General features: G+C 40.5%; 1 long non-coding RNA gene across 1 annotated transcript; it reads left to right on the forward strand.

Moving 5' to 3' along the window:
• Window positions 1-1,164: 1,164 nt before the first annotated feature.
• On the forward strand, window positions 1,165-19,497 carry LOC127046761 (uncharacterized). Its single transcript, XR_007773188.1, has 3 exons — window positions 1,165-2,575; window positions 12,732-12,837; window positions 19,397-19,497. It is a non-coding gene; the product is annotated as an uncharacterized LOC127046761 (long non-coding RNA).
• Window positions 19,498-24,506: the final 5,009 nt, after the last annotated feature.

The raw sequence follows: 24,506 nt of genomic DNA on the forward strand, positions 1-24,506 counted from the left end.
GGGAAGCAGTTGTTTAGAGGTTAGGATTGTTAGTAGACTTTCTGAGATGGATTAGCAGGCAGAAGACAATGTTCTCAACAGTGCCTGATAAATTTATCACATAGTTATGCAATTTACCATATAAATTTCACCATTACACATGGGATGTGTGTATGTATGAGGTTATCTCTTGTCAGTACATAGAAATAAGAAGCTGGAATTTGGTAAAGATAAAATTGAATCCTAGAACTTTGACAGTTGCCTGTGGGGGGGGGGAGGCGGTGTTACAAAAAAATCGTTCAGAGCTGCACTGATTTGTAAATCTCTAGGCAGAATTGCTACTTTTAAAATTTGTGCTTGCATCCTAAGCTTCAGACATCTAGATTGACATCAGACAAATAGACAGTCTGTAGTCTGGGGAAGCAGGTAGAAAGGTGATCCACTGCCCACGTTTGCCTGTAAGCAGAGGACTACTTTATACGGATCCAATTTGTTGTGATTAACTATAGTCTCTAGCAGTGATTTCACTAACTAAACCATTTAGGGCTAAATTACACTTGCCCTGCATGGTTGAGAGCTGGCAGGGAGACTTCGCTCCCAATAGCACACCTTTGCTGGAGGCAGCTTTAATGTGTCTCTCAGCATTCTGATGCACTAAGCATAGAAGATGGCAAGATGCCAAGAGGGCTGCTTCTGACTGAGTATAGCTGTGGCCATGCCCTCCCATATTGAGAGTGCTGCACTGTAAGAGGCACTCTGAACCTTTTTCAAGCTGAAGTAGGGGGTGTCTTTCTCCTCAAGCTAAACCCCAATTGCCAGTAGCCGTAATGCCTCCAGACATGAGCCATCCATCTTCCTACTCTCCCAGTATGGCTCAGCCTCAGAAGAAATGCTTTTTCTCCAAACTCTAGCATGCAGCTACACGATGCTTCTTGTGAGAAAGATGGAAAGCCCTGTTTAAAGAAAATTCAATTTGAAAAAAGTCTAGAATGTTTGTTTGACTGTCAGAATAAATCAAGATGGTCAGATTCACTTTTTAGGGCCACCCAGGGTAATAACTGGTTCCTCGTGTATCCTTTGGACTTGCAAGATTTCTTGATCTTTTCAGTGGACCTACTTGTGTTGTATGGTACATCTCCATGTCAGTAAGGGTGGAAAAATCTGACTCTTAGTGAATGGAAATTGTGCAGATGGAAACTTTTGGGAATCAAATGATAGATCTTTCATTTGATGCCACTGTGGTGGTATAGGTTGCCATAGAGGGCAGTATCACCTATGGTCAGCCCACCTAGCCGTTTAAGTGTTTGGAAGGTCCAATAGATAGACTTAAGGGTCCTGGGAATGAATGGTGTAGAGAAGACAGGGTAAATCTCCCTTCCCACCAATCAACTGGGAAGCAATTGTCACATGTCAAGACAATTGAACTTGTATTTCCCCTTAGTGGCCCAGTGTGAGCACCCAGTGTAAGGCTTCTGGCTCCCCAGCTCTTGCCTCTCTTTGTTGGAGACCCATGTCCCTCTCTCTTATGAACTGGGTATTTCCAGGCTGAACCATTTCCTGTCTTCACTATGTCTGTCTTAGCACCTGTGGATACCTGCTTGCTTTCTCTTCAGAGTCAGATAACTGGTGTAACTGCTATAGTCATAAAGTACCACACACAACTTCCTATGCAAGCCTGCGTTATTCTTCAAGTTAAAAGCACTACAAAGGAAACGTGTAAAAGAATCAATGAACCTCAACATGTGCTAATGAGCTTACCAGAGTTAACCGCAACCCTAACATGGGCTTTGACAGGAAATGTCCTTCAAGTCCCTACCCAGAGGAGATTTCTTGTGGTTACCAGTTCATCACCGCTTCGACTCAGAACAAGCACCCAGTCCTTCCAACTCTACCCGAGGCATTAGGGCCATCTGTGGATCAGAGGTTCTGTCCACTTGCTGGCTCAGGAAGAAGGTCCTGAGCCAATTTAAAACCAGACTATTTATCCACAAATGCTTTCTTTGTCTCCCAGTACTTGAAGAATCCATTTTGAACTAATATATACACACACCTCTCCAGGGTGGTAGCTTCAAAGGGGTTGATAGAGGAGGAAGAACAGTAGCATCCCCTTCTCCCTATTAGAAAAAGTTCATGCAACTCCACTACAGCACATATACAACTGCAGTGTATTAACCTTAATTTGATAAAGTTTAACTTAAACTTTTTGAATTGTCTCATTTCCACAAGGGTTGTCTCGGGATATTGACAGTGTGTCACAGGAGCTGGGAAAAGGGGATCAGCATAAAGGATGTCTCCTTCCAGCACAGCAGGCAGACACCACTGACAGGAGAAGGCTGGCCTGCTGAGCCCTCCAGATTGGAAGGCTAATTGGAGAGGATATTCAGCTGAAGGGAGCTGGCACAAGTCTTGCAGCTGACTATTCCATGACAAGTGGCCTGAGACACATGCCCTAGCTCCAGGAAGAAGGCTGAGAGGGAACTCTTGCATAAAGCAGAGAAGAATAGACTAGCTTAATGGAAGATGCTTGAGAGACCTTCTAAGAGAGATATGAGGGGGAACTCCTGTCTGGAGGAGGGAGAAATCGACTACTCTAAAGGTGAGAGACCGAGGGATTGCTCACAGTATAGCCCAGGTGCTGCAAAGTAGTGAGGTGAATGTTTCTTTGAGAACACACCTCCTTGTCTGGACTCTGCTATCCCCACCCGGATCTGTGTTTCTTCACAGCTTCTCCTTAGCCAGAGACCAGTGAAGATGTAGACAAGCAGGATGAAGGTAGAAGTAGCTCGGGAAGGGGAAGAGGGATATATACAGTGACAGGCCATTGTGACACCAGAATGATTAAAAGGGGCACTGAATTGAGAGAACCCCTGCAATGTCAGATCTGGACATCAAGAGGTGATCTGTAGGTGAGACGTGTGATTGAAGTCACTGACCATCCCTGCTCTCTCTACATGAAGAGAAAGGGTCGAGGAAAACAATAGAGGATTTTAGACAGAGAAGTTTAGTGGCAGTAAAGGGTGAAACATGAAGACTTAAAGGGGTAATTGAAGAGACCTATAGAGATCCCATAAGTCCAGGTGGACATCTTTGTTGGGTGTGCTTGAATGAACTGAGGTGACAAACATTGCAAATCTTTCTGGTTGGAAAGGCTACTTAAGTTTTCTTGTGGGTTGGCCAGTTTTTTTCTTTTTAGCTCAAATGTCCTATATAAAATGCTGTCATGACATTGGCTTTATCAGTCATTAATACTACTTTAAAAAAAACAACACAGGTGTTGCCACTATAACTTGAATTGCATTTGAATGTGTCATGAAAATTCTGTTAGAAAAGATCAAAAAATCTTGTAAAGTTTGGAAAATAACCTTATGCAAAGTCCAGGCTTGCCTCTTACAGAAGGGATTTCTGCCATCATACAGTCAAAATGTGAAATCATTTCTCACCTTGTAAAAGTCAAAGGCAGTCTTTGCATTTTCATTATTTTGTTGCAATCCAAATATTATTCTTCCATTCTCTAACTCTCTCATCATTGTGATCAAACTATTGCCAGGAAAGTAAAGGTTAGATTTATCAATCAAAGTTCGCTACCAGCACTCCAAATAATTGAACCCTCAGGAGAAACAAGCCTTGTTGTTTCAATATCTCCATAAAAAGTCATTTCAATATGTTTGGTTCTGTGGCAGGAGGTTTTATAAAGTGTTTATTCTTTTCACAGTTCTAGACAGCAGACTTCATATATATGTTTTTGCCACTTTAGTGCCTGCAAAACTTTTCATGAGAATCCCAAGCTGCTTAGCCTATTAAAGCACATTGGAGGCCTTATACACAGGTCAAATTAAGGAGTTTTATTATTACTGGGTCCTATCCTGTCTCTCCTGCATGACCCACAGCAATTGGATTCAACAACAGAGAGGGACACTGTGGTTCCTTGGCCCAGATTGCACAGTGTAGAGGATGCATTGGCCTTTGTAATTACGCAAGTTAGATGTTTATAATTCGGACTGGTCAAATGTTGCAGAACCGTAGTCCCTAACAATGGGCTTTATATTTTTATGTATTTTAAAGAATGATGCTCTAATAACAAAGCCACAAGAGGGTGTGCATTTAGACTATTAACTTCCAAGTTCATTGAGGACACTGATCTTGCCACACAACTCATCAGAACAATCCCATTCATTTAATGTTTATTGAATCACAGGAAATCACACTGGAAACTACAGATGCAAAAATATCTGGCATAGGACCCTAAAACCTCAGTTCAGTGTAAAGTAACCACCTGAAAGCACACTGCAGTCCATCTGATAGGCAGGACAGGCTGAAGGAAGGCAAAATCACACTTGGAGTTGCGGATATCAAGAGATGTTAAGAGTAACAAGAAGGGTTTCTTCAGGTATGTTAGCAACAAAAAGAAAGTCAAGGAAAGTGTGGGCACCTTACTGAATGAGGGAGGCAACCTAGTGACAGAAGATGTGGAAAAAGCTAGTGTACTCAATGCTTTTTTTGCCTCTGTCTTCACGAACAAGGTCAGCTCCCAGACTGCTGCACTGGGCAACACATCATGGGGAGGAGATGACCAGCTCTGTGTGGAGAAAGAAGTGGTTCGCGACTATTTAGAAAAGCTGGATGAGCACAAATCCATGGGGCCAGATGCACTGCATCTGAAGGTGCTAAAGGAGTTGGTGGATGTGATTGCAGAGCCATTGACCATTATCTTTGAAAAATCATGGCAATCGGGGGAGGTCCCTGGTGACGGGGAAAAGGCTAGTATGCCTATCTTTAAAAAAGGGAAGGAGGAGGATCCGGGGAACTACAGGCCAGTCAGCCTCACCTCAGTCTCTGGAAAAATCATGGAGCAGGTCCTCAAGAAATCAATTCCGAAGCACTTAGAGGAGAGGAAAGTGATCAGGAACAGTCAGCATAGATTCACTGAGGGCAAGTCATGCCTGACTAACCTAATTGCCTTCTATGAGGAGATAATTGGGTCTGTGGATAAGGGGAAAGCAGTGAATGTGTTATTCCTTGACTTTAGCAAAGCTTTTGATATGGTCTCCCACAGTATTCTTGCCAGCAAGTTAAAGAAGTATGGGCTGGATGAATGGACTATAAGGCGGATAGAAAGCTGGCTAGATCGTCGGGCTCCATGATCGATGGTTCCATGTCTAATTGGCAGCCAGTATCAAACAAAGTGCCCCAAGGGTCAGTCCTGGGGCCCATTTCATTCAATATCTTCATTAATGATCTGGAGGATTGCGTGGATTGCACTCTCAGCAAGTGTGCAGATGACACTAAACTGGGAGGAGTGGTAGATAAACTGGAGGGTAGGAATAGGATACAGAGGGACCTAGACAAATTAGAGGATTGGGCCAAAAGAAACCTGATGAGGTTCAACAAGGACAAGTGCAGAGTCATAAACTTAGGATGGAAGAATACCATGCACTGTGGGCTACAGACTAGGGACCAAATGGCTAGGAAGCATTTCTGCAGAAAAGAACCTATGGGTTACAGTGGACGAGAAGCTGGATATGACAGTGTGGTTTGCCAAGAAGGCTAACGGCATTTTGGGGTGTATAAATGGGGGCATTGCCAGCAGATTGAGGGACGTGATCATTCCCCTCTATTAGACATTGGTGAGGCCTCATCTGGAGTATTGTGTCCAGTTTTGGGCCCCACACTACAAGAAGGATGTGGAAAAATTGGAAAGAGTCCAGCGGAGGGCAACAAAAATGATTAGGAGGCTGGAGCACATGACTTAGGAGAAGAGGCTGAGGGAACTGGGATTGTTTAGTCTGCAGAAGAGAAGAATGAGGGGGGACTTGATAGCTACTTTCAACTAACTGAAAGGGGATTCCAAAGAGGATGGATCTAGACTGTTCTCAGTGGTACCAGATGACAGAAAAGAAGTAACAGTCTCAAGTTGCAGTGAGGGAGGTTTAGGTTGGATATTAGAAAAACCTTTTTCACTAGGAGGTTGGTGAAGCACTGGAATGGGTTACCTAGGGAGGTGGTGGAATCTCCTTCCTTAGAGTTTTTTAAGGTCAGGCTTGACAAAGCCCTGGCTGGGATGATTTAGTTGGGGATTGGTCCTGCTTTGAGCAGGGGGTTGGACTAGATAACCTCTTGAGGTCTCTTCCAACCTGATATTCTATGATTATATGAAAACATAACACAGAGGTCTGTATGGTGCATTTGGCACAAATATAGTACAGAATCCAGTTCAGTGGGATTTGGATCAAATCCTATAAAAGGACCGGTTTTGTTCAATATCTTCATCAATGATTTAGATGTTGGCATAGAAAGTACACTTATTAAGTTTGCGGACAATACCAAACTGGGAGGGATTGCAACTGCTTTGGAGGACAGGGTCAAAATTCAAAATGATCTGGACAAATTGGAGAAATGGTCTGAGGTAAACAGGATGAAGTTCAATAAAGATAAATGCAAAGTGCTCCACTTAGGAAGGAACAATCAGTTTCACACATACAGAATGGGAAGAGACTGTCTAGGAAGGAGTATGGCAGAAAGAGATCTAGGGGTCATAGTAGACCACAAGCTTAATATGAGTCAACAGTGTGATACTGTTGCAAAAAAGCAAACGTGATTCTGGGATGCATTAACAGGTGTTTTGTAAACAAGACACGAGAAGTCATTCTTCCGCTTTACTCCACGCTGGTCAGGCCTCAGCTGGAGTATTGTGTCCAGTTCTGGGCACCGCATTTCAAAAAAGTTGTGGAAAAATTGGAGAGGGTCCAGAGAAGAGCAACAAGAATGATTAAAGGTCTTGAGAACATGATCTATGAAGGAAGGCTGAAGGAATTGGGTTTGTTTAGTTTGGAAAAGAGAAGACTGAAAGGGGACATGATAGCAGTTTTCAGGTATCTAAAAGGGTGTCATCAGGAGGAGGGAGAAAACTTGTTCACCTTAGCCTCCAATGATAGAACAAGAAGCAATGGGCTTAAACTGCAGCAAGGGAGATTTAGGTTGGACATTAGGAAAAAGTTAAACACTGGAATAGATTGCCTAGGGAAGTTGTGGAATCTCCATCTCTGGAGATATTTAAGAGTAGGTTAGATAAATATCTCTCTGGGATGGTCTAGACAGTATTTGGTCCTGCCATGAGGGCAGGGGACTGGACTCGATGACCTCTCGAGGTCCCTTCCAGTCCTATGAGTCTATGAGACTGTGAAGTCAATGGGAGCCTTTCCAGTGATTTCAATGGGATTTGGATATAGGCCATATCGAACCCTGAAGGACCAGGGGCACAGCTACTTCAAATCCCACTGTGATCAAAAGGAATGCTGAGTTAACAGAATTTTCTCAATTGAAGACCCATAAACTTTAAAACTAGCCTCTGCCATAGATCAGGCCTAACCCGCTTCTTCACTTTTGAACACAGTGCAATAGCATCTCCTCAGGATTGCATTGTCCTAACAATTACTTGTTGAGGGATCTCTACTGACTCCCCTAAAATAGGAACATAAATGTAAATTCAGAGATTAAATGAAAAAGTAGGGAGAACCTTAACCATTCACCTCTCTTCCTTGTACATGATAAATTCTATGGAGAGTCTCCAGATCTTCTGGTAATTGATATTTTAAATATATTTATATTAATAAAAATAACTTGAGTTCAGCACTGGCCATTCTAAAAAACTGCAATCAGGTTTGATTTTGATTGAGAGTTCTTCTGGCAAAAACAGGGATTGAACTTGTAAGAAACAATATCTTTGTGGTCTTCAAAATTCCCTACATGAAATTTCATTTGAAAGATCAACAGAGAATGACTTAAAGTGGCCTGTAAACTACTCAGTAGCAGTTATTGCTTGTAGTCATGGCATTTACTCAGCATGTAATCTCATTACTTTTAAGAATGAGTGGCTTGTTACTTAAATATTTTAAGTAGAACTTTGACCAAGTCTGTGTTTCATATACAAAGACAAATCACCTCATGCATGTTTTTTAGTTTCAATAAATTCTTTAACTGAAATTTGATTCACATAATTCAATGTTTAGGTTTCTCCCATCCCAGTCTCAGACAGCTATCTTCCTTACATCAGGGCTAGAAAGAAGCATTTTCCAAAAAGACTAGCCCTCTTTCGTGGGGGTGGGGGGTGGACCTTGGAGCAGAGGTACGTCTACTAGGTTACAGTTCTGTGCTTTACTTAGGCCAAACTATGCATATGCTTCCACATGCCTAGTTATGCTGATGAATACCTCACTAAGTATTAGGAATTTGTACACAGATATGGCCAATTAGGTGCCAGATATATTCCCAAAGGAATAACTTTACCAGAAAAGTTAGAGAATAGAACTTAGCTGACTGTGGGCTTTTCTGTTTTGTTTGTTTGTTTGTTTTGTTTTTTTCTCTCTTTTGACACCTTAAAGAAAAACTACTTTTCAGCCAAAATGAAAATTTGTTGGAAAAATTCATTTTAGTGAATTTATTTTTAATGAAAACCAAAAGTTTTCTGGGGTAAATAGTTTCAGTTGTCAAACATGAAAAATGTTTATCAAAAATAGTTTTTGAAACCCTGAAATACATTGGTTTTTCATTAAAACCTCCCCTAAAATTTCATGTGAAACTTTGGAGGGGAAATTGAGAACTTTTTATGACTATTGAATATATGAATTCAGAAAAGATGAAAGAAGATGGTAGTCTTCTTCATTCCTACATTGTCTGTCTTGTGTGTAAAGTACCATTGATGTGTTTCAAGAGTAGTTCATTGACAATGGCTTTCTAAACTATAGAGGCCCCACAATTGTAATCTGACATATTTAGGGCCCAATTCCCATTGAAGTCAATGCAGAAGCAAAACAAAACAACTGAGGTATCACAAAATGAAAATTAATATAACCCTCACTTTATTTCATCTCTGATGCATTGCTTTCTACTTCCTTATTTTTAAACAGTAATGAACTGGTAAAACACTGGTAAAAGTATATAAAAACAAAATCCTAATTCAGAAATAATTCTTTCTCTATTTTAAATTGCATGAAAATACAGAATGAACTCTGATCTTTCTGGATTCTCTTAATAAGGAATATTTTTAAGAACTATTACAACTGCAAAAATACATGTGTATATGCATCTGCAAAGTATTGTTCTTACAAGTGAGAAAATAGTGCTTGTTTAGTTACAAACAAGTTCAGTAGCAATAAATTTAAAAGTCAGTTTCAGCTCAGGTGCTGAGAGTTTGAAGTTTACCACTGATGCTAAGGAACTTATATTGGACACACTAAATCTTTTAAAGAGATATCTTAAAGGGCTGAAATGTGCTGTTGTGGCAAAAATTGTTTCAAATAAATGACTTTTTACAGCAAGATTTGTTGCCATAAACTTTCTTAATCATTTTCTGTTCCATGACTTACCAAGAGCTAACAATATCTGTATACTCAGGTTTATATAGACATACAGTTTACCTGTAGCCATTCATTAACTGTTTTATCAATGAAAAGAAAAACTTACTGACTTGTCTTATAAAACAGTCTTCTACAAAAAAATCCACCCATGATGGAGAACTGTACATACTGTTACTGTGTATCTGCTGACCATTTACAGAAGGGCAATTCTTTACTTTAGCATTTGATGATATATATTACAGTCATAGAATATTGTGGTTGGAAGGGACCTCAGGAGGTTCATCTAGTCCAACCCTCTGTTCAAAGCAGGACCAATCTCCAACTTTTTTTTTTTTGCTCCAGATCCCTAAATGTTCCCCTCAAGGATTGAGTTTACAACCCTGGATTTAGCAGGCCAATGCTCAAACCACTGAGCTATCCCCCCCCACTCCACTAAGTACAAGAAACAAATAGCAGGGTCAGCATAACCCTTTCATCAGAGTGCAAATGCATTTTGAAAACGAGTAGATTTAAAACAAAACTGTACTGTTTGCTCTATGAACAACTAGACCATCTTCTGAGCAAGGCAGGGTTTCACAATTAGGAAGTTCGTTCCTTCCCTCCAGCACTGAAGAACATTAGTCTGTTTTTCAGAGAGAACCCTACATAATGAATTCAGAGGCCACAAAACAATAAAGCATTTAAAATATTTCAGCTTTCAGACTAAATTTGCAATCTTTACTTTTCATCCTGTTTGTTTGTTTATGCAGTCATCTGGTCTTGCATATTTCTGTTTTCACAAAGAACTAATACTGTTGTAGAATTCTAAGGTCTTGCTCTGTGTAGATATACTAGTAAGCCAAGAAAGACTCTTCCCAGGTAGGGTTCCAAGCCAGTGTTCCTGGAAATATTAGATCCTGCTTCCATACATTAATGCCTCAAAGAATGGGTGTTGTCTGATGTAATGGTATGAACTTGGACTATCTCTTCAACTGGCTAATACTCTTGCTGCTGTCTGCAGCATGGACTAAGTTGGGGTGCATGCTACTCCTTTTCAAAGGAGCAGAAGTGGGAGTCCCATCCTAGTTTGCCCTGTGAAATCATTTCCTGGCCAGCAGGATTTGTGGTGGAAAGGATGCACCAGCCATTGTCCCTGATGCTGTTGAAAGAGTAAATGGGGCGGGGAGGAGGACAAAGAGGCTGAGAACTCAGTTTTAGTAAATCCAAACACAGTTGAATGTTTGGAAGATAAATGACCAAATTTTTCAGATTTATAATCTATTTCATGAAATGGTGAAACTAAACTACATCATCATTGGTTGGAGTCTTACTGTTGTGTTAGGTTGCATCTGCGTTTGATATAGTCTTGGAAAACACTGTAGCAAACTTCATTCTTGCTATGCCCAGTATTGTCAATCTAGGCAAAAAAGGACAATCGATAATAGAAGCACTGCTTTTATCTTTTAACAAAAAGCACAGGACAGTTGCACTCTGATCTGCTAAATAATATTAATACTTAACCAACCCTGTCATGATTGCAAGACTATTAAATATTTAACAGAAGGGAATTCATGTTTATTCAGCAAAAGGTCTCCCCTGCCCATGTTTCTTTTTAATAAATTAGTAAATAAAAAATGGATGAACTGTATTGTACCACATGGAAGAAGAATAGAAAATCTGAGTTTGGAGGAATTCAAAATTAGTGCCTGAGATTGAGTGCATTCTGCTGTCCAAGCTTTTTAAGAGCAGGTAGAAAAAAAAACACTAGCATAAAGAACAAAGTTTCTCAAATGTTCTGCTGATTTAGAGTTCAGAGATCTCCCCATTCAGGTTTAAACTATTTGAAGCTGTCCTGACAAAAAAGAAAGTGAGATGCAATTTCACATCTGGATAGTCAGCCAACAAATGAACACTTGTATCATTTTGTTTTGTCTTCCATATTTAAATAGTGGGACGTATCATAGTTTTGGTTGCTCTCATGGCATTTGTGTGCAATACATAAGCAGACAACTCTATTGTATGTTAGATCTGTGCCCATTCTCTTCTGAGGCTACTGCTATTGCATACTGCTACCCTGTTTCCAGTAATACAATTTTTCCACTTCCTTGAACTTTTTCATAATTTTAGTCAATTTCCCCCACTGTGTTTTCCCATATAAGCTCTTTTGATAGAATGAAACTGTGGGCTAATTCCCTCACAGTTTTTAAAAAAGCCCAGAAGAGCTATAAATGAGTTTTTAACCTAAACAAGAGAGCCAGACAGTGCTGAATCTTGTTAGCACCACACTTGGTTTTTGCCTGGAAGATCTTTATTTCTTCTAAGACATATTCTCATTCAGATTTTTTTCTTGTTTAAATTCCAATTTGTGGGTCCTTTTTTTTTTTTTTTTTTTTTTTTTTTTACTACACAGTGCTTATTTTTTCGCATTTTGAGCAAAGCTCTTCCTTGAGCTGCAGTGGATCAGGAAGGTGAACAGAGGGAGCCAGTTGTATCTGACACAAGTCAAAGCAGGATAGCTCAGAACAAGCAGGAAACATTGTGTATTGGTGTGTCTTACTGTTCCATGCAAGTGGGGCAATATGTAGAGCGTGTTTTGGATTTATTGGCATATGCAAATAGAGCTGTGGGCCTGGCCATGCATGATGTGACAGAATATGCCATTTTAGAATAGTCTAGTCACCATGGCTGTTGGCAGTTCCACAGTTTAATACTCTCTTGAGTGCTAGGTTGCAATCTGGTCTTGCATTTGCCTGGGAAAGAGATTCCCTTTTATCACTTCCTCAAAGTGCACCCATGTGGTACAGAGTAGTATGCTACTTTAAGGGCCAAATTGTAATAGGAATTGCCAAACTGGATCAAAGCTGAAGCTCATCTAGTTCAGTAGCACATCTTTAACAGTGACCAGTACCAGATGCTTCAGAAGAAGGTGCAAGAACCCTGCAGATGAGGGGTAGTCTTCCCCCTGCATTAGGTCTCATCCTGGCCTCAGTATTAGAGATTATAATGTACTTGCTTCAAATTGTGGCAGTAATCTCTTCAGTGATCTATGGATCCATATAGCACAGAGTTAGATATTGTCTTATGGGTTCAAATTCTGCACTGTTCCAAAAAAGACTCTCCTTGTCCAGTGGAGGGACTATTCAGAGGTCTGATTCTCTAGGATGTGTGCAATTTTTACTTCCATGTTTAGAATGTTTGCTTAAAATTTAACAGGTTATCGTTTTCACTCAATCTAAAAAGAGGTCTGTTGAGGGAGGGGGAGAAAGAGTCGAGAGAGAGCACGAGCTTGTTTAGGGTTGCCTAGGAAGTGAAATGACTTAAGTCCTTATCTACGGCACTGTTAACACTTTTCATTTACTTTTCTATTCTTGTTTAAACCTCAAGCTATACTACTTGGTGGTATCACTTCTCTTTTTCCAGGAACCATTTACAAATTCTGCTGGAAACTTTAGGCCTGATCCAACGCCCATGGAAGTCCGTGGAAAAGCTCCTGTTAACTCCTGTGGACTTTGAAGCAGTTTCGTTGGTGTGTACTAGGTTACATTGTATTCTTACCCCCTCCTAGTGCTACTAAGGGCAAATCTTGTACCATGCTCCAGTGTGACATATGTGGGCTTGCTGAAGGAGTTCTCAATAAAGAAGGAATAATCCTCCTTTCCCAAGAAGCAGAACTGAATGAAGTCACTATTGCAGCTTAATTGCTTCGAGCCTTCAGTCACTTGTATGTGTTTTGCATCTTCTCTAAATTGAGGGAAGAACGACAGTGAGTCTCCCAGCTGCAGATCCAGCAGCCCCCATCCTCCCTAGCCTGCCTGGTCTCCAAACTTCTCCATACTGGGGTGCATTGAACCATCATGGAAATAGTGCTCTGCTGTACACCAGGAAAGCAAACTGTCTGCACAGGATCCAGGCTTGCCACTCTGTTAAATCCTGCTGCGCCTCTTTGTATTCTACAGCTGTGTACAGGGCTCTGTCTGAAGCCACAGAGAGGGTGGCAGGATTTGATGTGTGGGAGTTAGGGACTATGTTCTATATCATTGATAAAATATCCTTATTCGGAAATTGCATGCAATGGACAAGTGTAATAAGTACAATCCCTTCATTGAAAGTATCAGTAATGTACATCCACTGCAAGTCCGCAGAGGAAAACGGAGCAAAAGGTGTGTTAGCCACAAATGCTGTGAGGATCCATTAACAGCGTTGAGCCATGTGACTTAAATGTTAAGAGGGGACAATAAGCTACACTCACTGTCCTTCCCTCGCCCCCCCCACCCCCCTCTGTTCTCCACAGACACTATACACAGCAGTGTTAGCCATGCAGCTGCTCTAGTCTTGGTACGGGGCTGGAGAGTATTTCCCTTGGACCCAGTGGGTTGCAGCTCATTTCATCACTAGCGAAGTTCTTTTCCTTGGGTTTTGTTCACTTTTTCAGTAGAAAGGTGGAACAAAGACTTTGACTTGGATGAAGTGTAAGATTCAACAGTAAGTAGCAGCAGAACGCAGATGAGTATTAAATAAAATCAGCTAAAAGGAGGTATTAAACTGTCTCATCTTCATTTCAATGGAACGCTATTCCACAGAATATATTCTGAATTAAGATACTGGTCTGTATTTAGCTTAATTAAATATTTTAATCACATGTCATCCAGATATTATTTGTGCTCCTACAATTTTCCATAACTCTCTGCAGATTTAGCTAATTTTTAAAATTTCTGTTGAGATTCTGGAAATTTAACACTATTGTTTTATGCTATACTCCAACTCATGTTCGTACAGTTTCTCCTTTCCTCATCAGCTAAAGCTTTGTCGGTTACAGTGATGAATTAGTAATTGCTCACTGCATTTGGCACCTAGGCCAAAATGAAAAGCTTATTGTATATCCAGGATGAAATTCGACGGTCTCTACTGCTGAATAAGTGATTTATGGGTTCTTTCATTTTTTTTAATCTGAAGGAAAATGTGAACCCTTTGTCAATTTGATGTTTACGTGACCTATTTGTGGGATGGATATCTAGATGATTCAGCAGGGAAAAGGGTGACAGGGAATCAAAAAACTTGCTTAGTGTTTAGATATAGCTGGTGAGTCTTGCCTACATGCTCAGTGTTTAGCTGATTGCCATATTTGGGATCGGGAAGGAATTTTCCTCCAGGGCAGATTGGCAGAAGCCTTGGGGGGTTTTCGCCTTCCTCTGCAGCATGGGGCACTGGTCACTTGCTGGAAGGTTCTCTGCACCCTGAAGTCTTTAAACCATGATTTGAGGACTTCAATGGCTCAGACACAGGTTTGATACAGGAGTGTGTGAATGAGATTCTGTGGCCTGCATTGTGCAGGAAATCAGTCTAGATGACCATAATGGACCCTTCTGACCTTAAAGTCTATGATTCTATGATAGGATCTTTGTAAATATCTAAGATGGGTGGGTGTAAGAAAAATAATGCAACAGGGAGAAGCAGTGGCTGGGAGTCAAGTAGAGGCCTTAATTAAAAGGTGCAAGATAGGTAGTAAAATTCTTCCGATATTAGACTAGTGCCTGTGTAACCCACACACCTCCTGGGGGAGGGGAAGAGAGAGAGAGAGAATGAATAATTCTGCTGTACAGCCTTAGCTAATAGCCAGTTGGCTTTTAGCTCATATGGTAGAGGCTCATGCGCTAAGCTTCAGAGGTCCTAAATTCAATCCTGCCCACCGCTGACTGGGGTCTGTCAGCATTACAAGTGGGGGGTTTGTCCGGGATTTCAGCTAGGAAATCTCTGAAATTTGGGACATGCTTCCTCAGCTAGGGGAAGTATGTAACCCATACACCTCCTGGGTGTGGTGTTCTGTCCCATCTAGTTGCATCGAGACCACTTGGAGAGAGAGAGAATGAGTGCCCTACAGCCTTAGCTAACAGCCAGTTGGTGGTAGAGGCTCATGCACTAAGCTCCAGAGGTCCCAGGTTCACTCCTGCCCACCAGTGACCGGGGTCTGTTGGCATTAGAAGCTTCTGATCTTAGAATAGTGCCTGTCCCAGCCCTTATCATGCTCATCACTTTAGTATCAGTATAAGGGTCTAATATAGCTCTCATTGAAATCAGTGGAAAGAATCCTATTGATTTAATAGGAGTTATCAAGGCAGACAGGTTCTGATACAGATAAGTTAATATTTTCGAGGTCAAGACAAAAACCGCTTCTAGGCTTCTGAGCCACCAATCTAATCGGAAACCAGAATTGTATTGCACTAACAGACAGTTGCTTTATATAGTCAAAGACCTCTTTCCACTATCTATATTCAAAGAGAATATATTTTAAATCTTGAATCCACCTATTTTCTTCTACTTCATAAAGACAAATATGTATTTTTTTAGAGAAACTTGCAATGTGGAGAAATATTTAAAAGACAGAAATAACATCTTAAAAGGAAAATTTTTCTTTGGAGATATCCTTAAGTGTAGACGAACTATAGTGAAGCAAGATACAGAGAAAGCTGTTTATTATACAGTCTGTTAGGTATCCTCAGAGTTTACTTTAGTAATATATGCAGCAATTTTGGCACATCAACTAATTGACTCATTAGAAAATACTGTGTATCCCATTCTCCGAAATGGGGAAGGGAAGAATTCAGGGAGAGGGAGAACTCTTGCCTTTTTACTTACTTTGAGTAGCCTAACTCAAAAGATAGATCTGCTAATTAATTAATCCCAAAACACAAACATTTATTGTGTCTAATCTAAACAGAAACTTGCCAAAGGAATTGAAGGAAACAGACAGTGTTTTGGCAAAATCATTTACTAGTTGACAAAAGCCCAACCTGTTGAGTGACCTGTGCCTTCTCTGGAGTTTTGTAATATTTTCGTGTAAGGAAATGCACTATTGTGCATGTGGAAAGTTTTTGTTTTAAATAGATCATGATATCTTAGTGAGTCAAGTTTTCCTCACAAGTGCCCCAGGATTCCATTTGTTTTTATTTTCTGTGCTTGAGGAATTGTCAAGCTATATAGAAATCCTTTGGGCACATTGGTCTGATTCTCCCGTGCCTCACAACATAGCTAGGCGTGTACATCTGTGCAAAGTGGATGTAATAGGCTACCAAATTGGAATGGTAGAAATTAGACTCATTTTGCACAGGTGTAAATGACAGCACAAGATGCCAAGGCCATGGAGAATCAGGCCTATTATGCTCATCTGTTGTACTCTGATTAAAGAGTGGCACAACTTATATATACTGTAATATAGTACCGGATCATGTTCCTATCCCCTGCCCCCAATTTCACTTCTTAAACTACTCAGCTGGAATTCCCATCTTTGCACTGATCCTTTCTCAATTGTGTCACATGAAGTTCTTTTGCTGCTGAGGATCTAACTTATAAAAGTATTATATACTATCTCCGTTTTCAATAAACTTGTTTTTTTATTATGAAATGTCACTATACCAGACACCTCAGACCAAGTTATGATCAAGGCAAAGGACATCTTTAAGTTTCCTTTCATTGCTAAGGAAAACAAGGGTGTTATTGTTGCAGAAAATAAAATCCAAGATTAATTAGATCAATGCTTGTAGCCTCCAAGTTTGCCTCTTTCTTTTGTACTCAGTAGACTTTAATACTGAGATGTTCAAATGGCACTGAAATGATAATGATAATCACTAATATCAGTGGAATATATTCCAGAGTCTGAAGTATGGGGAGAAGAATCATTGGAGTGGTGGTATTGGCAACAGTCCCTTGTAAGAGTTCTTTGGGATACTCTCGAATCTTCATCATGAGAAGTGAACAACTTTGTAGATAGGAATTCTGTTACTTCAGTATTGGGTCTAATACATTTTTCAGCAGCAAAATGTCTTTGTACCGCTAAACAACACCTACTTGCAAGTGAAAAGGGAACAAAAGCTCATAAAACTGCAATAAAATATTTATTTCTCTTCAGCAATAGGATTAATTTTATCACTATAGATTTATGACCCTGGAAATTCTTTGCTGGATATTTAATATATCAAAATAGCAGAGCAAGGAATCTGTGTTAGAAAATGCTTTGTGAAACTTGTGATTTACTAGAGAGAACAGATTTCATTTTTTCATAGAACTTAATAAAGTCACAGAAAAATTGAATTAGCTTGGCATAAAGTTTAATTGCCTGACAAATTTGAAACTGCTATTATGTTACTGTTTATGTACAGAATATATCAGATGTAGTCTTTTTTCCTCCATCTGACTGAGGATGGGGGACTTCGTCATAAAATGGAAAAGTTTACTTGCTCTTGGCTTTTCCAAAGAGGGAAAGAGCTGAGTAACCATATTCCTATTTCACCCATTTAACATACTCTCTTTTTCAGAGGTGGCCACTCAGAGTGTTATAACACCTTTTACTAATAGGCTTTGCTAGTGTTCAGAGCTATGCAGCTGGAAGTCTTTTCCAACCTTTTTATGACTAAAGTAGCCCATCAGCTTCAGCCCCATGAGGTATGCCTGCCAGGGCTTGGGGATTCAGCAGAAGTGGGACTGAAGCCCCTACCCCCACCACCTTGCTTCTCACAGGGCTGAAGCCCTGAGCCTGGGCAGATGCCTCCCAGCAGGCACACCCCAGCTCTCGAACTTGTGAAGATTGTCACATGTGGCTCAAAGGGTCAGTAAGTTTGGCCACCCCCAGTATAGACACAAGTGTTAGTATGGCTAAGTGGATGACACTGTCTTGAAGGGACTCTTCCAAAACCTTGTGCTTGGTTATGCTGTATAGCATTGCAAAACTTCCATATATAATGGACTATATTGAGTATCCTCCTTTAATGGCTGGTCAACAAATAATGAGCAGCTTTCTAGTAATAGGCAATGTTGTTGCTTCTGTAGCTCAAGTACTAGAGGTGTGTGCTTGAAGGTTCAGAGCCCCAGCCATGTGGATGATGGGGATAGGATTGGTACAAATGAACATAATAGAATTTGGTTTTGCTTTTATGTAGTCTTAAGGAAAAAAACCTAAGAACATTGTGTACAAAATGAACTAAATTTGAAGACCATTATTAAGGCTATAAAGTCAAGCATGAACAGTTACAAAATGCCAGAATTAATGTTGCTTGGGCAGGATATCTAAAATCATATAGTCTTTCTAGAGCTATTAGTTTATTGGTACATAGTGCAATTTTTTTAAAATTAGTTTGAATGTTATACATAGTCAACTAACTTTGAGCCTGTGAAATCTAACAATTAGACAATGCTGATGTTTCAATCTACCAAACAAACCTTTGTTCACTGAATTCATTATTATTGCTGAGAAATAATGTAGCATTGTATTTTTCGTCAAATGTAAAGCATTTGCAGGTCAGGGTTCCTGAAATGAAAGATTCTTTATGACATATTTATTTATCTAATTCATATAATTGGTGTATTAAAATGAACAAATTAGAAATAAGCAGCCTCAGGGTGTTGGATTAACAGAAGCCTTAAAAGCTTTGCAGTTTCCTCATATAATTATTGGGAAACCTTGTTTAATTAGCATAAAATGCATTAATAACAATTAAACAAAGTTGAGGTCAACAAATTAACCTTTTTTAATTTAAAATGGACTTTTTAATTTTAGAGTGCTATCATCCCAGAAGAAAATGACATTTGATTAAAATGAGATATTCTGATACAATTATAATACAACAAGGCTTCCCCCACATTTTCTCTTAAGATCTAAGATTCAGTGCCAAGAAGAACAGCTGCACATACAATTTTAACAACTACGCTTGCTGGACTTCTTGCTAAACGAAATGACGCTTACATAGTTGCTCTATTTCCTAATCCCACATCATGTACATCAATCAAAAGGGGTTAAGAGCCCATTAAATTCTCTTATTGGTCCATAAGCTTCTTTGCAGTACCTCTCTCATGTTGTGAAGAAAAATTCTTGAGGATTAGTCTATAAGGATTACTGTACTGCTGAAATTTCTTGACTTATGTCTTGAAACATAGGGTCATTTAATTACCTATAGATGAAAGCCTGTGGTTTGACTTCAGACTTAAGGTGTTTCTTATAATGTATAATACCTTAGGAACCCATGAAATGCTAGCTTTAAGATTCAAATTTAAGAGGTTATTGAGTTTCTTCTAAGCTTTTCTTCTTTTTCTCACAGTGCTTTTGTATGAATCATTATTACTGACCCTGGAAATGACGAGCCTAGTTTTTATGGATGGAAGCATGAAATGCAAGGATGGAATAAAGGCTGTGGAAACTGAAAAAAGGGATCCTAGTCTTATGCTTACTATTTTGTCAGCCATTAGGTGGTATCACAGTCATGGTTTAACAGAGACTATGCAATGGTGGTGCAATGGTTAGAGTGGTGTGGGAAGGAAGAGATATTAGAATGTGACATGGTCATCTATAGCAGAATAGGCAAAGGATATTCCAATGAGGTTTAATGTCAAGAGAGGAAGTGGATGCATCTAGTTTATAAACTTCTGATTGTTCCATAGCATTAGAAACAGAAAGGGAGAAGTTTGCCAAATCACATTCTGGTTGAGAAGGGGAGGATAGGATGACTGTTATATAATCATAGAAATAGTAGTGTTGCCGGCAGAGATAGTGCCCGAGGCCAAGTAACAGCGGTTCGTGGCCCGGTGTGCTCAGCTCGAATAAACACGCCAGGGTAGAGAAGCAAAACACAAGTTTATTTGAGCTCAAATAAGGTGCAAGGGAGAATACAATCTCTAATCCTGCACACACACGTAAGCGGCTTTTCCCTTTTTAAATTCTTTTTCCTTTCTCCCCCCCCTCCTTTCCCTGTAGCAATTACGTAAGTGCAGGTGTATTAAGTAATCTTGGCCGCGGCAGCTCGTTAGTAAGTTTTCCTTCTGCCAGTTATCTTGTCCTTCAACATGGAGGCCTTATCACTACTGCTTTAGACTGGTATGAACTGTGCTGCAACTGATAGCTTTCTAGGTCGAGTAGAGTTCAACATGGAGGGGCTTTGGATAGCTTTGGCCTAGAACAGGAGGGCTTAATTGACACTCGTGGCCTTCTACCCACCCAAGTTACCTAGGGTTATGCCTAGTGACACCAACAACTCCCTCCTTTGAGAATACTCAACAAACTTTTGGCTGAGTTTTCTCATACTTTGAGGACAAAAAGCGATTAAGCTCTAGGGAGCTGGGGTCATTAATGAGGGAGTATAGTGGGATTTCCTGGGGAACAGGAGGTACAAATTCTATGTAGAAGTGCTTCACTGCAAGCAAACAAAAGGAGAGTAATGATACACAACACCACACCAGTGAGCAGGAGGCGAACAATGCCTCCCCCTAATCCCCCCAGGTTGGGTAACCAGTCCCAAAGGGAATCAGAAATAGTGGGTTCCCCTGTTCAAAAGCCTGTTTGGCTGACAGGATGTGCTTGTTAATATCCTGTGCATTTTCTGGGACATAAGTACAGCATTCACCCCCTATAAGGGCGCACACCCCGCCCTGGGAAGCCACACTTCCACCCAGGAAGTGTCCACATATGTCTCCATGATCACAGATCAGATGGTATTTCTGATGCGTCTGTAAGGGCAGTGGGCCACATCTGGTACTCAAGATCACTCCGAATGGCCATTAGCTGGTCATTCAGGAAATCCTGAATTCCTACGCATACTAGATCCCACTGCAATGCCTTCCCAGCCTCAGTGATATTCAATACCATCTTTCCTTGGTGTAGTACTATATTACATCTGTTATTTAACCATTCTCAGGTACTTTCAAAAGGCATTAACATTAAGAGCATAGGAGGGGGTTACATTATCAGTCACTCTCCAGGACACAGGACGCAGCCTGTAAAATAAACCCCAAACTCCAATCAATACCACATTCCCAAGCATGGGTCCCACAAATGTCCTCCTGCCAGTGTATAATTCTTTGTTTCTTCACCAGGGTCAGTTCTTAATGTCCTTTCTAGTCAGGAGTTTCTGGACTTTGGCAATTTCAGTGCAGTGAGTGTTCCTTCTTCTTTCCCGAAACAGTCGTGGTTCAGCATCCTACAGGGGAGAGGTTACCAGCACATCACCCTGTAATGGTTTTGTTTCTTCTAGAAAAATTCAAAGGCACAGTAGATCTGTCAGTGGACAAGGGAGAGGTTACTAGCACTTCACCTTGTGCGTTTTCCCTACTGTCCAGAAGGCACAGTGGAGCTAGAAGGAGAAATAGGCTAAGCATCAATAGGAGAATTCTCCCGAGGTGGAGGGGTCTTTTTACAGTGAGAATCATGGGTACAGGCAGTCAGTCTTTGGCACTTCACAGCAGTGTTGGTAGTCAGCAGGACTTATAAGGGCCTTTCCAGCGTGGAGCCAGAGCAGTCTTTCATTGGTGGACCTTTACATTGATCCAGTCTCCCGGTTCCAAGTAGTGGCAGGGCTGCTAGGGTCTTTGGGTAGCGCTTCTTTACCTGTGAGAAAAGAAACCTAACACATTTCATTAATGCCTGGCAGTGTTTTTCAGATCTTATAGCTGCGTGGGCAATTTCAAGCCCTCCTTTTCCTGATTGTCAGCCAAGTCTTAACTGTGAGCAGTGTCCTTGAGTGGAGTCAGTGTCTTATCTATTTTATTTTATTTTTCAGTTAGCTCATTCTGTTCTTTGTCCTTCTTCCCTTCTTGGCTTTTTTTTAACCTACAAAGGAAACTTCCACTTTTCACTCATACACCTTTTTCCCTACAATGAACACACAAACATTGCCATTATATACTACATTAGTCTTATTATTCAATGTATACCACATATACCCTACCACTACAATAACTTTATTACAGAACTTTAAATCAACAAGCTCGAACAAGCATACCCACTTTGATGAGTTTACTTAATACAACTTCTTTCGCCAATGAAGTTTCTTTTTTTTGCTTAAGGAAATGTACTAGACTTTAGTATATCACATTTTCCAGATTTATTCAAACACCTTGTATTGCAAATTGAATAAAACAAGTATCTGCATTTTAATTTAACCTTTCTGTTTGATTTTAAACTAGACTATTCTATGAAAATCTTAAACACAACAATTCCGGCCACAAGACAAACACCACAGGACAGAACATAGAACACAAAACATAATTCCTATTGTGCCAGCAAATGCATGGTACGTTGAATGCTGTTTAGCTGGCATCAGTTTTCTCTGATTATCTGAAAGACAAAAAAACAGAGATCTACCCCTTCTGGGCAGACGATCATCGCTTAAAATATACAAATACCCTTGTTGTCCTCAGGCAAAACAGAGGAATTACCCCATATTTTCTTGTATTTGTTTCATAGGCAGCCCAGGTTTTCAGTGGCTCCTACCTTATCAGTTAGATAATTTGCATTAATACAGATGCTTTCTGGCTTGCCTTTTGAATCCAAAGCTATCCACAGCTTAAAGATTCTTACCTTAAAAGGGACATAATTAACGTTACCAGAATTTTGATTACTTTTTACTTTTAACTCCTGCTTTCGAACACTGAAAGAAAATATCACCACTTACAGTGCCCTTAGAGCCTAATAAAATTTTAATTACATAGCACTGTATACATTCTTCAGCTAATTCAACTACATTGTTCATAGCCAAATGATCGCAATCCAATAATTTCTTTGCCTTAATTTATTTACAAACATTTCAAAGACACCAATGACTTTCCTCTTTAGCATTTTACAAAGTTCAACTGCTGTTCCCTCCAGCAACTACAGAGTTAACTTCTCACTCTTCCCTTAAATCACTTGTTTGTCTCCCAACAGCCACTTTTATCAACTTAACTCACCATTCCAAGTATGTCCTGGGTATTTGAAATCCCCATGCTTACACTTACTGACTCCTTCCTTCCACTACACCCTCAAAGTTTTCCAACCTGTTTTCCAATCTTTCTGTTGCCTGCCCGCCTGGGCCCGATCCTGCTTTTCTCGCTGAACTGTCCCTTCCATGGGCACCAACTTGTTCCACTACCAGTTTAGCTAGGAGGGTGGGCTTCTCAACTAGCCCCCACCCCTCCTGGTCTCTTCCCTTAAACATTTTTACTTACAAGACTACCCAAGTCCTTCCTCGTGAGGCTTGCCACCTGGACAAAAATGGCAAAGTCCATTTATTTAACATATAATCCAAACCCCTTTAGAGGGTTTACCCAGAGACCCATCCATCTGTCTGCTGACACTTAAACAGAAAAGAGAATTACACAGAGCAGAGGAACTTACAGTCTAAGCCAGGCTTTCCCACTTCTATACACTGACCGCTACAGGGGACGGGACAGAAAGACCTCAATTCGACCTCAGAGCTTCCTCGCACGCATGGCTTCCACTCCGAGGAATTACGAACGAGAGGTTCAGTTCCACCCACACTCCTAACACCCAAATGAACAGAGCAGAAAAACAACAGTAACCAGTTAAACAGAACAGAACCAGATAGCGTTTCCTTATCCTGTTAGGGCTCACTTTTACTCATGCAGTTCTCAACATATAACACCAACAGTACCAAGCAAAGCAAACATAAAATAACAAGGATAAAACAAATAGATGGTGTAAATTCTGCAGGGCTCCCCCCTTTTTAATTGCTCACCAAACTGTGACAAATTTCTGTTACCAATCTATCCCTCGTGTCAGGTGATCAGGCTGACACTACAGGATCGTTGGGGGAAGATAAAGAAAACACACCATATAATTGAATTTTAAAGCTTCATTAATTCAGGAAAAACATTAATGCCCCAGTCACTAAGCACCTTTCATACTCACGTACGTCCAGACTGGCCACTTCTGTGTATAATGTTCAGAGAAGGGGGAGAGGTGGACGGGAGATTATCCTGTATACAGCTTGTCTAGAATTTCCAACATGCTTCCACTCTTGGGAGGGCTGTTCTTTTACATCCTGGAATCTCCTGCAGCGTCTCTTTCAGAGATTCCAGTCCAGGTCGGCTACCTCTGGCTTCTTTGGTGTCACCAAACCACACCGGCTCCGGGGTCACAAAGGCACACTGTTGGATCTTACTGGACAGTTAAGCTTTGCAAATGTAATCTCAGTTCTGTAACTTGTATTGCCTTTGGTTCGCCTCTGTCAATTTTCCTTTTTCCACAGCCAGCTGGGGCCTAAAGCTTTGTACTTAGCATAGTCTGCGTTGATTCTTGACCTTGAACGCAGAGCAACTTTCTTTTTATCACCGGGCCAAGCTGAATTTCAAATTAACCCATTCCTTTCCTCAATAGACAAATTTGCTTACGCTGTGTCAGGGCTTTTTGGTGATTAAACGCTCCTCTTAGATGTATGA

The sequence above is a fragment of the Gopherus flavomarginatus genome, chromosome 3 (assembly GCF_025201925.1).
Source record: "Gopherus flavomarginatus isolate rGopFla2 chromosome 3, rGopFla2.mat.asm, whole genome shotgun sequence".
In the NCBI taxonomy this organism is placed as follows: Eukaryota; Metazoa; Chordata; order Testudines; family Testudinidae; genus Gopherus; species Gopherus flavomarginatus.